This window comes from Pinus tabuliformis, chromosome 4_1 (assembly GCF_031772625.1).
Source record: "Pinus tabuliformis cultivar Carrire ecotype Pingquan chromosome 4_1, CPIR1, whole genome shotgun sequence".
NCBI lineage: Eukaryota > Viridiplantae > Streptophyta > Pinopsida > Pinales > Pinaceae > Pinus > Pinus tabuliformis.
In genome coordinates, this window is record NC_142303.1 from 672,767,928 (window position 1) to 672,782,594 (window position 14,667).

General features: G+C 36.6%; 1 pseudogene; it reads right to left on the reverse strand.

Annotated features, from left to right (window-relative positions):
- Positions 1-7,600: 7,600 nt before the first annotated feature.
- Positions 7,601-10,420, reverse strand: LOC149177892 (FT-interacting protein 7-like; annotated as a pseudogene).
- Positions 10,421-14,667: the final 4,247 nt, after the last annotated feature.

Sequence of the window (14,667 nt, forward strand, 5' to 3'; positions counted from 1 at the left end):
CTAACACCTTTTCAATGAACCCAATAGTAGTATCCTTCATAACGTGGCTAGACCCAGCCTGAGATTTAGTTGCCATCTCTAACAACTTCTTTCTCTTTTGCAATCTAGTTTCGACCATTCAGCAGCTTCACCAAGTCACCTGCAATTAGAACCAACCCTTGTTCCACTTGTGTGAAACGGTTTCCTTCACCTGCAAGCACCCTTTCCACTGTCACGAGCAACCCTGCTCACCAACTTCAAACCGAAGTCTTGTTCTCACCTGTCAAGTGTGTACCAGCTTCAATGCTTCAACACCTGCACCTGTTCACAAACTTCAAACCTTCACGAGCAACCCTTCTTTGATACCAACTTCACTTCGGTGAAGTTGTGTAGCAGCTTCAATATCTGGATCAGCTGCTCTGATACCAACTGTCATGATAGTGCAGTGGGATCAGCACTTCATCATCAACCTGAACACGAGCAAACCTGGCTCCAATACCAACTGTCACGCCCCTACACCTGCGGTAGTCTTTCAATCGCTTATAGAAAGGTGCGGCACCACCGAACGCTTTCTTTTCACCAATACTCACCTTCATGGACTACGCCTAATTCGCTTGTCCTTACTTAATTTGTTTTTCGCAACCAAGTAAAATGCATTTATCCTTTATACTTAATGAAGCCCATACTCATTCATTATCCATATGCAATTAACCAAGAACATCAACAATTGCAAACAAGTATAAAGGGAGGGGCAACTCCCGAACAGTCTGCCCAACAATATATTATAACAGTTTCTTCAATAGTACATCATCAAGTATACTTGGCAAAACTCCAAGTCTATACTTAGCATGGAAAATTTTAGGGGCTAATGTTCGCCCAATGGGCTAATTTTCCTTGATTTTTCCACAAAAAAGATTCGCCAATTTCCAATTTTATAAAAGACGATTCGCCCAAATTTTAGAATATAAAATTAATTTACCTTAAAAATCGCCAATATTATATAGAGACTATATATAAAATCATTATAAATTTGAATAATTTTACAAATATATCAATAAACATTTTATAGTTTTCATATTAGGGATTAGTGAGATTCGCCAATATTTTTAAACTTCAAGAAAATTTTCCATCCTTAAAATTTTCCTTGATACTTAGAATAATTTTACAATCAAGGCATAGAACAACCTTTACAATACTTGTGCCAACTTCACACGGTAGGAGGGTGCTCACCCGAGACACCTAGAACTCCACCTTAAGCCCTGCACAAATCTGCAACTATACCGCACCTCGAACACCCTTGTTCAACCTACGACTTACTCCCGGTAAACTGCGCACTTCACAAGTGGAGCGCATGAGATATGCGCACTCCTCTTTTCTGCGCACTTCTTTACCCCTTGTCCAATGCATAGGAGAAAGTGCGAGTCGATTGCTTGTTTACAAATGAACCTTGCGCCTTCACAATATATACACAAGGTTGCCTTAACGTATGGGGTTTGCACGCCTTAAGACCGACCCCCAAACATATGATAACATGCCCATTGGATGACTCTTGCAAGTCGGCTTGCAAGTCATTACACCAACGCATATATATCGTATCCTCTCCAAGTGTTGTCGCATATGTTTATCCTTCGTCGCATTTCCGTCGCATGTGGAGCGCCCGCCTGTCGCAAGCCTACCCGCCCGTCACACCGATGTGCGCCCGCCGTGCCCGTGCACCCGTCGCACCTGATGCTCAACCGCCCGAGTTGGCGAAGACCTTACTCCTAAGGTCAGAATAGTGCATGGGTCATAAACTTCCCATGTCTATTTCTCATTCTAGCTTAGGTCAAATCTATCAATAATTGTTCTCGTTCTAACGCATTTACGCCAATACTTTGCTACATAGTAGCCATCTCTTGTACATCTTCCTCTTTTGGTTTTCATAGGTAACATGTTTTTGACTCCCAAAATTCCCAATTTGAGCACACCTATAGATGGTTTCTATCCAAGTATTTGTGTGACCAAGAATCATGCCACCACTTTTTTCCACCTGCGACAACTGTGCATGTACATTGGCACCATTGTCGACCAAATCTTGCCACCACGCTTTTCCACCAGCAACAATTGTGTATGTACATTTCCATAGTTGTCAACCATTACTTCGCAAATTTAAGCCTGCATCATAAATTTGCATTTAAGCAATAATCTACGTAACAATTTTCTCTAATTTTCTCTAGACTGCACTGTAGAAAACCCACTTCGAGTTGCTCTTAGAGTAGTTATTATGCATGAGTGAAGGGAAAGCCTCGAAGTGGGAAACTAGGTATCATTTATCCTTATAAGAGAGAAATAAACCAACAAGGTTTGAGTTATATGTATGGATGGAGAGATCAAGAAAGTGTCAAACGACCCTAGATGGATGGAAATAAGAAGGCTCACCCTGGAAAGAAAGAAGGAATTGTAGAGGATATGTGTGTGTGTGTGTGTGTGTCCCATTTTGGATATTCTCACATATAATGCAAGCTACTACACCTATACCTTAACGGGACTTATTCAAACGGATCCGCTTATAGTACCATCCTGAAAACCATCGTTGGCATTACCATCAATTTATTACTACTTAAAAGATAGTTATGCTACTGTTGGTACTAGTTTGAGGTCACGGGGACTTCACTTGGGGAGAAATACCATACCACATGGGTTCATATTGGGGAATATTTATTGAGGAACCAATGACATAATATATTGGGTGATATATAGGGGGTAGAGGATTTTTATATTAGCAGGAATAAAAGATGGAGCCCAAAGTTAATGAAAAAAATAAAGAGGTATAAAAAATGTTAATTAAAAAACGGATACCTACAATATCTAGTGAATGTATGGGTTTTTAAATTGGAAAAGTGTATTGGGTTCATATTGGTAGGGGGTTAAATACTTTGGTTTTTAGAGGTATTTTCAAATATGTAGTCAAATTAAGTGTATTGTTTAATATGCTACAAATGCACATGATATGTCAGAGATTCAATGCGTAAAGCCCCTGTGTTCAAAGTAAGCTATTAATGGTTATGACTATCGATCTGGAACTAGGTATGTTGCTGCTAGCTTTGGATTTCACCTACCATCAGAATTTGGATATATATCTTGTTAAGATTATGTCCCGATACTAGTCCTGGGTCTCTAGTTCCTTAGTTAGGACTCACTACGTGTATTCTAGGGCTACCTACACCGTATTAGTTCTTGCCGGTAAAGAGTTGGTAAAGGGGATGGGGTTCCTAACATGCCATTCATCCATACTAATGTTCTTCTACGTCCCTTCCAGGCCTAATGACTATTATCTTTCCACTCACTAAATTAATGTTCCTAGGTTTCACGCATTTGAACATGGCTTATAGTGACTTACAGTAGTCCTTACCTTAGCTTACGAAAGAAGAGAAGTGCTACAAAGAAGGATAGGCCACTACGAAAGAAGTGAAGTGCAATACATCCTTACCTCTTTTACGTGGCCATAACATGGTCAGATTACATCAAACCCACAATTGATGTTTCAGTAAGTTGGTGGAGCATAAATTCTTCGAATGGGGATGCTGAAGCTGCATTTAATGATTGGAAACTAGGAAGGCATGACATCTATACAAGACATTATTCCATTGTTGTGCCTGAAATTTACACCGTTAGTATCAAAATTATTTCACCGTTAGTATCAAAATTATTTCAGGATTTTCCATCTAGCCAAAAGGGAAAAATTATTTACAGTTATTTCTCTTCTGGGTGGTATTGACAATCGTCGATCTGGAGGCTAAACTTTTGAATTCAGGATATAGCATAGCCAAGAGTACCAACATCACCCTTTCCAATAACAACCTGAATGCGGTGCTTGAAGCCTTGCATGACAAGATTATTTCTTATGGCTTTGCTACTAACAAGGAAGTAATGGGTGCAAATCCAGTCTATGGCCTGGTGTAGTGTAGAAAGGACAAAACCCTCTCTAGTTTCCTCAAATGTATTACCGTCGCAGAGAATCAAATTCGTAACTTCTTCAATGTATATGACGAGAAATTCATATGTGATGGTTGTTTCTTGTGATATGAGAGTAACAATTTCTATGCCCAAGCCACAGGCCCTGGTAACACAGTTCTACGGTGCCACTAAGACCAGCGACGACTGTAATCAGTTCTCTAAAGTGGCCCAAAATTTGATAGGAACTCTGATAACGGAAACTCCCAAATATGGTGGCCTTTTTATTGCGCATACGAGTGGACGGCCATCAAATAGTACCATGTATGCTCTTCTTTGTTTCCTGTGCTCTATTAATGAATGAGGGTGCAGTGGATGTCTGGGTGCAGTCCATGTAAACTGTGTATCTTCAACAACTGATTTCACCCTCTCAAGACAAAACATACCTTGACACTACAACTATGACAAAAGAGGAGTCACATGTTTCATATAGCCAACTGCTTGTCCATGCACAATGCAAAATTGTTACTCATCAACCCTGTGTCTTCTAATAATACATAAGAAGTTATTTAGTGGCAGATTCGTGGTGGGGCTAGCTGTTACAAATAATAAAAACCAAATGAATCATTTCAATGTAAATTCAAATGTACATCAAAATATAATGTGGGCTTTTTTTGAGATGAAGATTATGAAGATTAAGCTTTCGATTTTTGAGATAAAGTACCCTTTCGAGATCGAGACCCAAAATTAAATACAGTAGCATAGCTAAAATAAAATCCAACAATATATCCAGTTTAAGTAGTTTATTATGATTGTGATCTTGATCTTTATACTTGAGTAGTAGAACCCATTACCTAAATTACATCGTAGTTCGTACTTCATACCTGATACATGGGGTGATAGCATGGGCGCCCCGACTGATGGTTATAGGTTAATGGGTAGACCTTTAGTGGTGGTAGATCTACCTATGTCGTAGCATTCACAATAGGGCCAAATTAGACGCATCAAAAGCGTGGATACATACTAGTACCACGTTGGGTCTTGCAGTGAAAGCTCAAGGTAGGGCGGATATCCCTCCATGAAGAAAGCACCGCTCAATGGGGTCAAGGTTAATAACGGAATGGCACGAACTTCATGCGAACAAATATTATTCGAATTAGAGGACCACCCTCTAATTACAGTGGAAGGTGTGAAATTAATAAGTACTATAACAACTAAAATTACTTTATCTTTGTTGGTATGGGAAACGGTTGGTATGGGAAATTGTTAAGTGAAATGGTGGGTTGGTTTCAAGGAAAAGTTTAAGGATGGAAAATTATCTTGTAGTTTACAGATATTAGCGAATCTCACTAGTTTTTAATATGCAAACTATAAAATGTTTATTAATATATTTGTAAAATTATTCAAATTTATAATGATTTTATATATACTTTCTACATAATGTTGGTGATTTTTAAACTAAAACAATTTTATATTGTAAAATTAGTGTAAATCATTTTTTTAAAAACAGAAATTGGGGAATCTTTTTTTTGATAAATGAGATAAAATTAAACGAGTTGCAAATATTAACCCTTAAAATTTTCCATAATTAATTCATAAATATAAAGTATAAAACATAGATTTCCTAAATAAAAAACCCGAAGGAAAAACCCAAAGAGGGTTGAGTGTCACTTCCCCATAGGTGGACGGTGCTTTCCCAAGTAGGAATGAAAGGAAGGTCCCGATGCAGAGATAATAGGCAGAAAGTCCAAGGTTATAGCTGGATACCGTTAGGGCACTTATTTCTTGATCGGATGAGGCGACAGACGGGGACCGAGTGCTTCAATACCTTTGAGCATCTCGTTGAACGATTCCTCTTTATTTCAAAAACCCAATATTTCCACTCCATATTTAATAGTGGCTATCACACATGTTTTCCTAGATTGAATCTCTTGAAATTATTTACAAACTCAGCAGGGACTACCGTTGCCTGCAACGCTTGTTTAAAATATTATTGACATATAAATTAAATATTTAAATATGGTTACTAGTTTGTATTTAACATTATGGTTGGAAATTCTATAGTTTGCATTTAACCATTAAAGTTTACCCAGTTTACTCTTTTGAAATCTAAATCAAAATCTGAAATACGTATAATAAAATGTATAAAAAATACGAAAAGATAATAAATTGTTTTAATTTTATTTTTTATTAATTTTAGTAATTGTTTTGATTTTAGTTTTTTTATTAATTTTAATATTCAATTTAAATAAGATAAATGGTAAATTATAATCCTATTAAGTAACCGTATAAACATACACACGAATAAATGCTATTAAATTGTGAGTAAACATTTCAAAATATACTCAAATCATTAACTATGGACTATAAAATTGAATTAATTCTTGACTACGAAATTGAGTTCTGTAGACGCCACGTAATTAAGCTAACGTAACCAAAAACTCAATCACTTAATTCAACTTAAACATCTTGTCGAGAGTAATTAGGAAGCATGGGAAACTAACGAGTTATTCTCCGAAGCCCGAACTGTCCATCAAATGCTGAATTTTGTAAGTAGTTAAGCACTTTTTGTGCTTTTAAAACGTGTAAAATCGTAACTCTTGCATAACCAGTAATGTCAAATACATGATTGTCACCTCATGAACTTGTCCTGAATTTACTGCATATATTTTGGTTCTGAATCTTGCATAACGAGTAATGAAAAACAAATGATTTTCGGCTTATAACTTGTTTTGAATTTACTGCATATGGTTGATAAGAGGCAAAATTCGACATGCTCTCCAGCCGCAATATTGTGGGAAAAGAAAAGAAGTATTATGTACATTGTTAGAGCTTGTGCACCTAACTTATCATTGGGATTGCATGACTTATGTTTCACCAATATGTCATTTTACACTAGTTTGTTAATTCTGTTTTAATGAAGAGGTTAATGTTCATTGGATTATGGAATAGGTAAGAATTGCTTATTAGAATTAATCTTAATTATGTCGTAAGGAGTTTCCCTCTGAAAATAAGTCTCTCCCATGCTACCTGTGTTGTTGTGAAACGTTGATTTTGATGTTAGACGATTCAAATAACTTCTACCATCGGATTGAAAAATACAGGTATTTTCAGTTACAATTCGGTAGGAGCATCTTCTTCTCATTTGGGAGCCTCACATTGGTTCTCTGTGGTGTCTTTCAAACCAGTCGACCCAACCCTCACTTCAGTTTCTCATTCTGAGTGTTTGTGATGGGAGGGTTTTACTCTAGAACTCCTTCTATCAACAATAAGCTCGTCAATGCTCCAAAGACCTCTTCTTCTTTGGATTCCAGGTTATTTGCAACTGCCTTGATGACACATCCACTCAGCGACTAATTCTTTGCTCCATCATTCGTTCTCAGGTACAATTTCTACATTAATAGGGTTTTCCTTTCCATGGTTAGAAGCGGCAGTTTCCTAGGATTTTCCTTTCTGCTTCACAGGCTTGGAGGCACCTAGGGTAGCTAGGGTTTATTTCCTTTACTAGGTAATTTGTCAAATAAACCCTCAATAATAGTCACATGGTTCCTGCAAAATTATCTTGATTAATAGTTCAAGTATATAAATTGTCACTTTCAACCACTTATTTGTTGATTATAGGTGCACACTTGCTATCGCGTTTACCAGAAACATGTTGTATCAATGACAGGGCACTGTGTTCCTAATACTAGTTACAATCTAGGGTTAAATGAATAGTGTACAACATACATGAGATAATGAAACTTATAGCAATGAAAATGTTACTAGAACAAGGATCTCTCCAAATAAGAAAAGCTTGAAGTCTCTCCCCTTGCGTATCAAAATCACCCAATACAGTCTGTATCCTTGCAACGAAAATCCTTAATCGATCATATCTTGTTGTAACAATTTTAGAAGCCTCAAAGATTTGTAATGGATCAAATTCGTCATCAAGTTCGTCGTGATCAACGGTATTTACATGGGAAATTCGTGTATCCTTGTGTAGTGGCATCCTAGACCAAAACCTATAGGGGCATTCTCCAATGAAAAAAATGTAGAAGACAACTGTTGGTACCATGAGTTCTAGGTACCAAACCAGGACAAGGAAGTGGAAACGCACTCAAATTATTATAATGGGATTCCTCCACTAACATATATCATCGACCCATTTAGAAACAAATGCAACTCCAGAGAGAACATTCGTAATTTTGAACTAGTTAGCCTTACTTATCCTCTTGCTCCACATATTATACTCTGTATCCAACGTATATTTCACCAATTCCTGCCTTAAAGGTGGCTCAGCACGAGCTTATCCCAATCCAACAATCTTCATTGTTGTGTTTCTTAACATGTCCTTCTGACTTAGGCTCAAAGGATTCAAACAATTCATCTTAGGAAGCAATTGTTGAGAGTAAATATGAACAACATGAAACAACGTAGAGCAAGAAAAATGCACTGCAAGTTCAATTTCTCCCTTTTTTTTCACAATAGAAAGTTGGAGAACCAACAATGGATAGGAATTTCTATAAACTCGATTGCCTTCTAGTGTTGAAATGTGAATCCACACTTTTCCAATGAGAAAATCGTTGAGTGATGAAGAATTATTATCTGGGTTGTTCATGTAGATGTGCCAATTATCAAAGACCCCTAAGGTTAGAACACTGCATGGGTCATAAAACTCCCGTGTGTATTGCTCATTCCAGCTTGGGTAAAATCTATCAATAATTTTTCTCGTTCTAACCCATTTTTGCCCATAATTTGCTACACAGTAGGCATCTGTTGTACCTCTTCCTCCTTTGGTTTTCATAGGTAACATGTTTTTGGCTCCCAAAATTCCAAATTTGAGCACACCTATAGATGGTTTCCATAACTGTTTAGTAGTTGGGCTTAAATCACTGCTTAAATGGGAAACCTCATCCATTACATGATATCCCCAATCAAAACACAAGCATAGATGAATTCTTCCATGATACTTAACATTTGGTTTTCCATTTACTTTTTCTCAATTGAACCACCTTGAGCTTACCATACGGTAATCTAGTCTCCTTTCAATTGGATTTAGTGCAACTCTGGTTTGGCCTATGTCCTCCACATCCTTATTACCACCATTACTAGGTCGATCCTCAACCAATAGCATAAGTTGTTCCTTAAATGGTTCAGTTGCAACAATGATCAAATCTTCATTCCAAAATGGGATTAACAAGGTTCTAGAATTAGAATTTCTAGTCCTCAAAACCTGTTTACCCAACTGCACCCTCACTTTGAGCTCATGAAAATTTATCTTTTCAGGAATCTCAAGTCTTGGGCTCCAATTACATTGACCCTTATATACCATGATTTGGGGATAAATATACTTTTGATCTTGTATTCCTAATACCTCCTATATCAGACTGCCAAGCCTCCGGGAATGTTTCGTCTTCCCGTGTTCCCATTAAAAATGCAAGCATAATATCACCTTTGACTCTACCATCACCTTCCAACCTAAACCATGAAGGTGCTAAAGGGTTTTTTGGAGGAAATCTTGTTGGAACCTCCAAGAGATCAAAGCAGACTCCCCTAAGGAAGTCATCCCTTGAATTGCTTCCATCCCATATAAAAATCTCCATGGCAGGAGCTGATTCAAGTGTGTCTTTGCCAAAGGCAAAGATATGGTCCCATTCAAGATATGCTGTGTTATGAATTTTTTGTGTTCGAACAATTTCGCCTTCCACTCTCATTTTCACAAATAGATCACCTACATACCCTGTAACAAACCAAATATTTCAGAACCAAAATTAAACTTACCAAACTATGAACTATTCCATGAGTGTTTTTGACAATTGAAACTCATACATTATGCCTATATTCTACGCAGCAAATGCATAGGGACAATAATTTAGTCAACTTTCTTAGCCCTATGGAGTCCTTACCATTCCACAATTCTTACCAACATAATGAACATCATTGCATCTCTAAAGAATATCAAGCCAAGAAAATACCTATAATTTAACTATTTGCAAACAAGAGTTTGAGTCATTCGGCATGAACTTTATTAACTAAGAATATTATTTTCTCGAAAAACAAACAATGAGAAACCTCCTAGGCTAGAAAATTCCATCTCTCATGACATCTCTCGAAAATTTATTCATGTTCATATATTTGAAATATTTTCTTAAAGTGACTAGTCTGGTGTCCTATGGAGATCAAAATTCATCACTAATTTTGACACTAACTACAGTCTATTACAATTAAATTGAAAACTCCTTGCAACCTGAATTTAATTTTCTAAAGATTGCTAAATATCATCAATAGAGGAACCATCCTAGTATACAAGATTTATCTATGCATGGCTGAATTTTTTTATTACAATATAGTGGGAAAATAAATCTCAAAATAGAGCATTACCTGTAGAATTTCTGGATGGAAGTGCTCTTGCCTTCACAATTCTTACAAAAAGACATGCCATTTTCTCAACCAAATAATAAGTATGACTCTCATTGTGGCCTAGATAACAACTGCCAAAATCCTTCATGAGATATTTTGTAGTCATAATTGAGGGCTAAGCCATGGTTGGTCTCTCCAAATGATGCATTGCTAATGCTGCTAGGTGATCCACTTTTTCTACTTCTCGGGGCTTCGTGGCTATTGCAGCAGTCTTATCTTCTGTAGGTGGACGTGGTTTAGCTTGTGGTGCTTTTTCTGGTGGAGCTTCCCAGGGAACTTATCTCTTCCTAGAAAATGACGACGTTTACCTATAGTTCTTTTCTTATCATTCCAAACCTCGATTTCCAGTTCCTCATGAATCATTGTTGATGTATCACTTACAGTAAACTCCAATTTCTCATTCCAAGTAAGATTTAGATCCTTATACTTCGTCTTTGTACGCTTGCGATTTTCGCAAAAATCAACCTTCACAAATGGACTTGCTGATCCCTCTCCATCCTTTGGCATGAGGTTCTTTGACTCTCACACCTCCACAATTACTTTTGTTGTCATCATTATTATAGGGCACACTTACCTCTATGATCAAAAGAAAGGGTTATACATTAACAGAGTAGGAGTTGATACAATTACTCTTATATACCAATCTTAATTCTTCTTTAGTCCTATGTACCTTTGCAAATTTTTCCTAGAAAATTATAAAATGAAGTCTGAAATGAAAAGTGGAAAGAATGCCCATAAAAAAAGTCCTACCAGAACTAAAATACACAAGTCTTCTGTCAGAAAGGTCAAAAACACCCAAATTATCTTACTAGGGATAATCAATCCTAACAAACCAGATAACCTAAAATACTATTTATTAATAGTTCAAGTATATAGATTGTCACTTTCAACCCCTTACTTGTTGATTGTAGGCACACACCTACTATTGAGTGTACCAGAAACATGTTGTATCAATAACAGGGCACTATGTTCCTAATACTAGTCACAATCTATGGTTAAATGCACCAGGAAACCACTGTGTGAATAATCAGGAATTTATATCCTGGTCCAGGATCCAAAATTATTGTCAAGTGAACCATTATGCCAAATGTATAAATGTCACTAAGACCCTTCTCAATTCTCTTGAAGGGCATTTAATTCATGGAGAAATTGTTGATTTCAAGCAAAATTTTCATATATTTATAGCTAAATTTTGTTGGAATGAGACTCACAAGACCCCGATCGAGTTATATTTAACACATCCCTGTGACATCCAGAAACTTGTCCTAGAGAGGATTGTTGAGCATGCTTTGAGGATGATACCAAGAATACTGAAAATGATCTTCTGAGGCCTTTTAATGGATAAACCAAAAGCTTCCTCACTTCACCTACTCTCACCCACCATGAATTTCTCTTCTTTTGATCGTGGCTACAACTTGATCCTTCTTCTTTCTGGGCCTCTTTCACTTGCTCCTTGTTTTCAGCTTGTGAGAGGATCCTGAGTATTTGAATCTAGCCTGTCGAGACCAATGAAATAAAGGAAACACAACCAAGGACGTTGACACCATTGATGATGAAGATTATCCAAAGGAGGAGCAAAAACGAGAAGATAAGATTTAAAAGAAATTTGTTAAAAATTTTGAATTTTTTGCCAAGAAATTTCCCATTTTCTACCTTACTCTTCCTATTCTTCTTATACATACTAATCATGAGTCGAGTGTTTGGAATGAGAATTCCATTTTGTGCAGTGTATTCTTTCTTGTGACCGACTGTAAACACATTTAATACAATCCAACCATAAATACTACATGTCAAAAATACAAGCCAAGCAAATGCAGGAAAACTGTATATTCACATATACAACTAGTCAAAGAAACCACATGACTTTGTAGATTGTTTACAAAGAAATTAAATGAAACTTAACATTGAATACAAATTTTATTATCGAAATCGTTCCATCATCATTATTCATCTATGATCTTCCTTACATGTTTCCTTTGCAACATGATGTGGTGCAAATGAATAATAACTTTTAATACAAATTTCAAGTATTAAGAAGATATATCCTCCAAGAGCCCAGTGATTGCTTGCACAACCTCATTATTTATAATTATCTCCCGGTCTAGCAGAATCCCCCCTGTATGTGTCCGTGATAGCAACAAGTTGGTGAAAATGTAGCAAGCTGGTGATTACCGACTTAAACAAAGGATGGAAGAACCACATGACTTTGACATGTAAAACTCTGTTACCCTGCCCCTTTAGACTGATAAACAAGACCATGCATAACTGCATTTGAACCTGTATCTAATAAGAGGCTTTCAAGCTATTCATACAAAGCATCTTCTAGTGGATATTAAGCATTACAAAAGAAATGCAAACTCATTCGACTCATTATCTAGCTATTAAATATTACGTACGAGTACAAAACTCAGAAAACATATCTTCATTCATTTTTCCATTTTAGTATGGAATGAGCAATGAGTTCAATTTATACCATTTTTTTCACACCAGAATGTTGAACAACCAACAATGGATAGTAATTTATATAAACTCGATTGCTTTCCAGTGATGAAATGTGAATCCACACTTTTCCAATGCGAATATTTTTAAGCGTTGAAGACTTCCTATCTGAGTTTTTCATGTAGATGTGCCAACTATCATAGACCCCTAAGGTCAGAACAATGCATGGGTCATAAACTTCCCATGTGTATTGCTCATTCAAGCTTGGGTAAAATCTATCAATAATTGTTCTCGTTCTATCTCATTTCTGTCCATACTTTACTACATAGTACAGAAATGTTGTACCTCTTCCTCCTTTGGTTTTCATAGGTAAGATGTTTTTGGCTCCCAAAATTCCCAATTCAAGCACAACTATAGATGGTTTCCATAACTGTTTAGCAATTAGCCGTAAATCACTGCTTAAAGGGGCAACTCATCCATTACATGATATCCCCCATCAAAACACAAACGTAGATGAATTCTTCCATGGTACTTAACATCTGGTTCTCCATTTACTTTTTCTCAATTGAAACAACTTGAGCTTACCATACTGTAATCTAGTCTCCTTTCAATTGTATTTAGTGCATTTCTAGCGTACCCTAATTCATCCACATCCTTGTTACCACAGCTACTAGGTCGATCCTCCATGTTTCTCAAATGGTTCAGCTGCTACAAATATCAAATCCTCATTTCAAAATGGGCTTCACAAGGTTCTAGAATTAGAAGTTCTAGTCCTCGAGACCTGTGTACCCAGTTGCACCCTCACTTTGAGCTCAAGAAAATTTATCTTTTCAAGAATCTACAATTCTTGGGATTCAATTACATTGACCCTCAAATACCATAATTTTGGGGACAAATATACTTTTGATCTTGTATTCATCGTACCTCCTCTATTAAATTTCCAAGCCGCTTGGAATGTTTCATCTGCCTATGTTCCCATCCAAACTGTAATAATAATATCACAGTTGACTCTACCAACACCTTCCAACCTAAACCATGAAGGTGCTAAAGGGTTGTGTGGAGGAACTCTTGTTGGAATCTCTAAGAGATCAAAGCAGACTCCTGCAAGGAAGTCATCCCTTTAATTACTTCCATCTTATACATAAATCTCAATAGCGAGAGCTAATTGAAGTATATATTTGCCAAAGGCAAAGATCTGGTCCCATTTAGGATATACAGTGTTAAACAACCAATCAAAGCAACTGCATGTCTTCCTAGACAATTTACAAAGAAATTAAATGCAGCTTAATGTTGAATCCGAATTTTACCTCCAAGAGCCAAATCATTTCTTGCATAACCTCATTATTGATCTTGAGGTCTAGAGGAATCCCTCTTGTATGTGTCCATGATAGCAACAAGTTGGTGAACATGTAGCAAGCTGGTGATTCCTCACTTAAACAAAGACTGGAACAACCATGTCACTTTGACATGTAAAAGTATGTTATCGTGCCCCTTTTAGACTAATAAACAAGACCATGCATAACTTCATTTGAACCTACATCTAAGAGGACACTTTCAAGCTATGCATACAGAGCATCTTTTAGTGGCTCTTAAACATTATGAAAGAAACGAAAACTCATTTCACTCATTATCTAGCTATTAAATATTATGTAAGAGAACGAAACCCAGAAAAAAGAGCTTCATTCATTTTTCCATTTTAGCATGGAATGAACAATGAGTTCAATTTCTCCCATTTCTTTCAAACCAAAATGCTGGAGAACAAACAATTGATAGGAATTTCTATAAAATCAATTGCTTTCTAGTGTTCAAATGTGAATCCACACTTTTCCAATGAGAACATCTTTGAGCACTGAAGACTTCTTACCTAAGTTGTTCATGTAGATGTGACAAACTATCAAATACCCCTATGGTCAG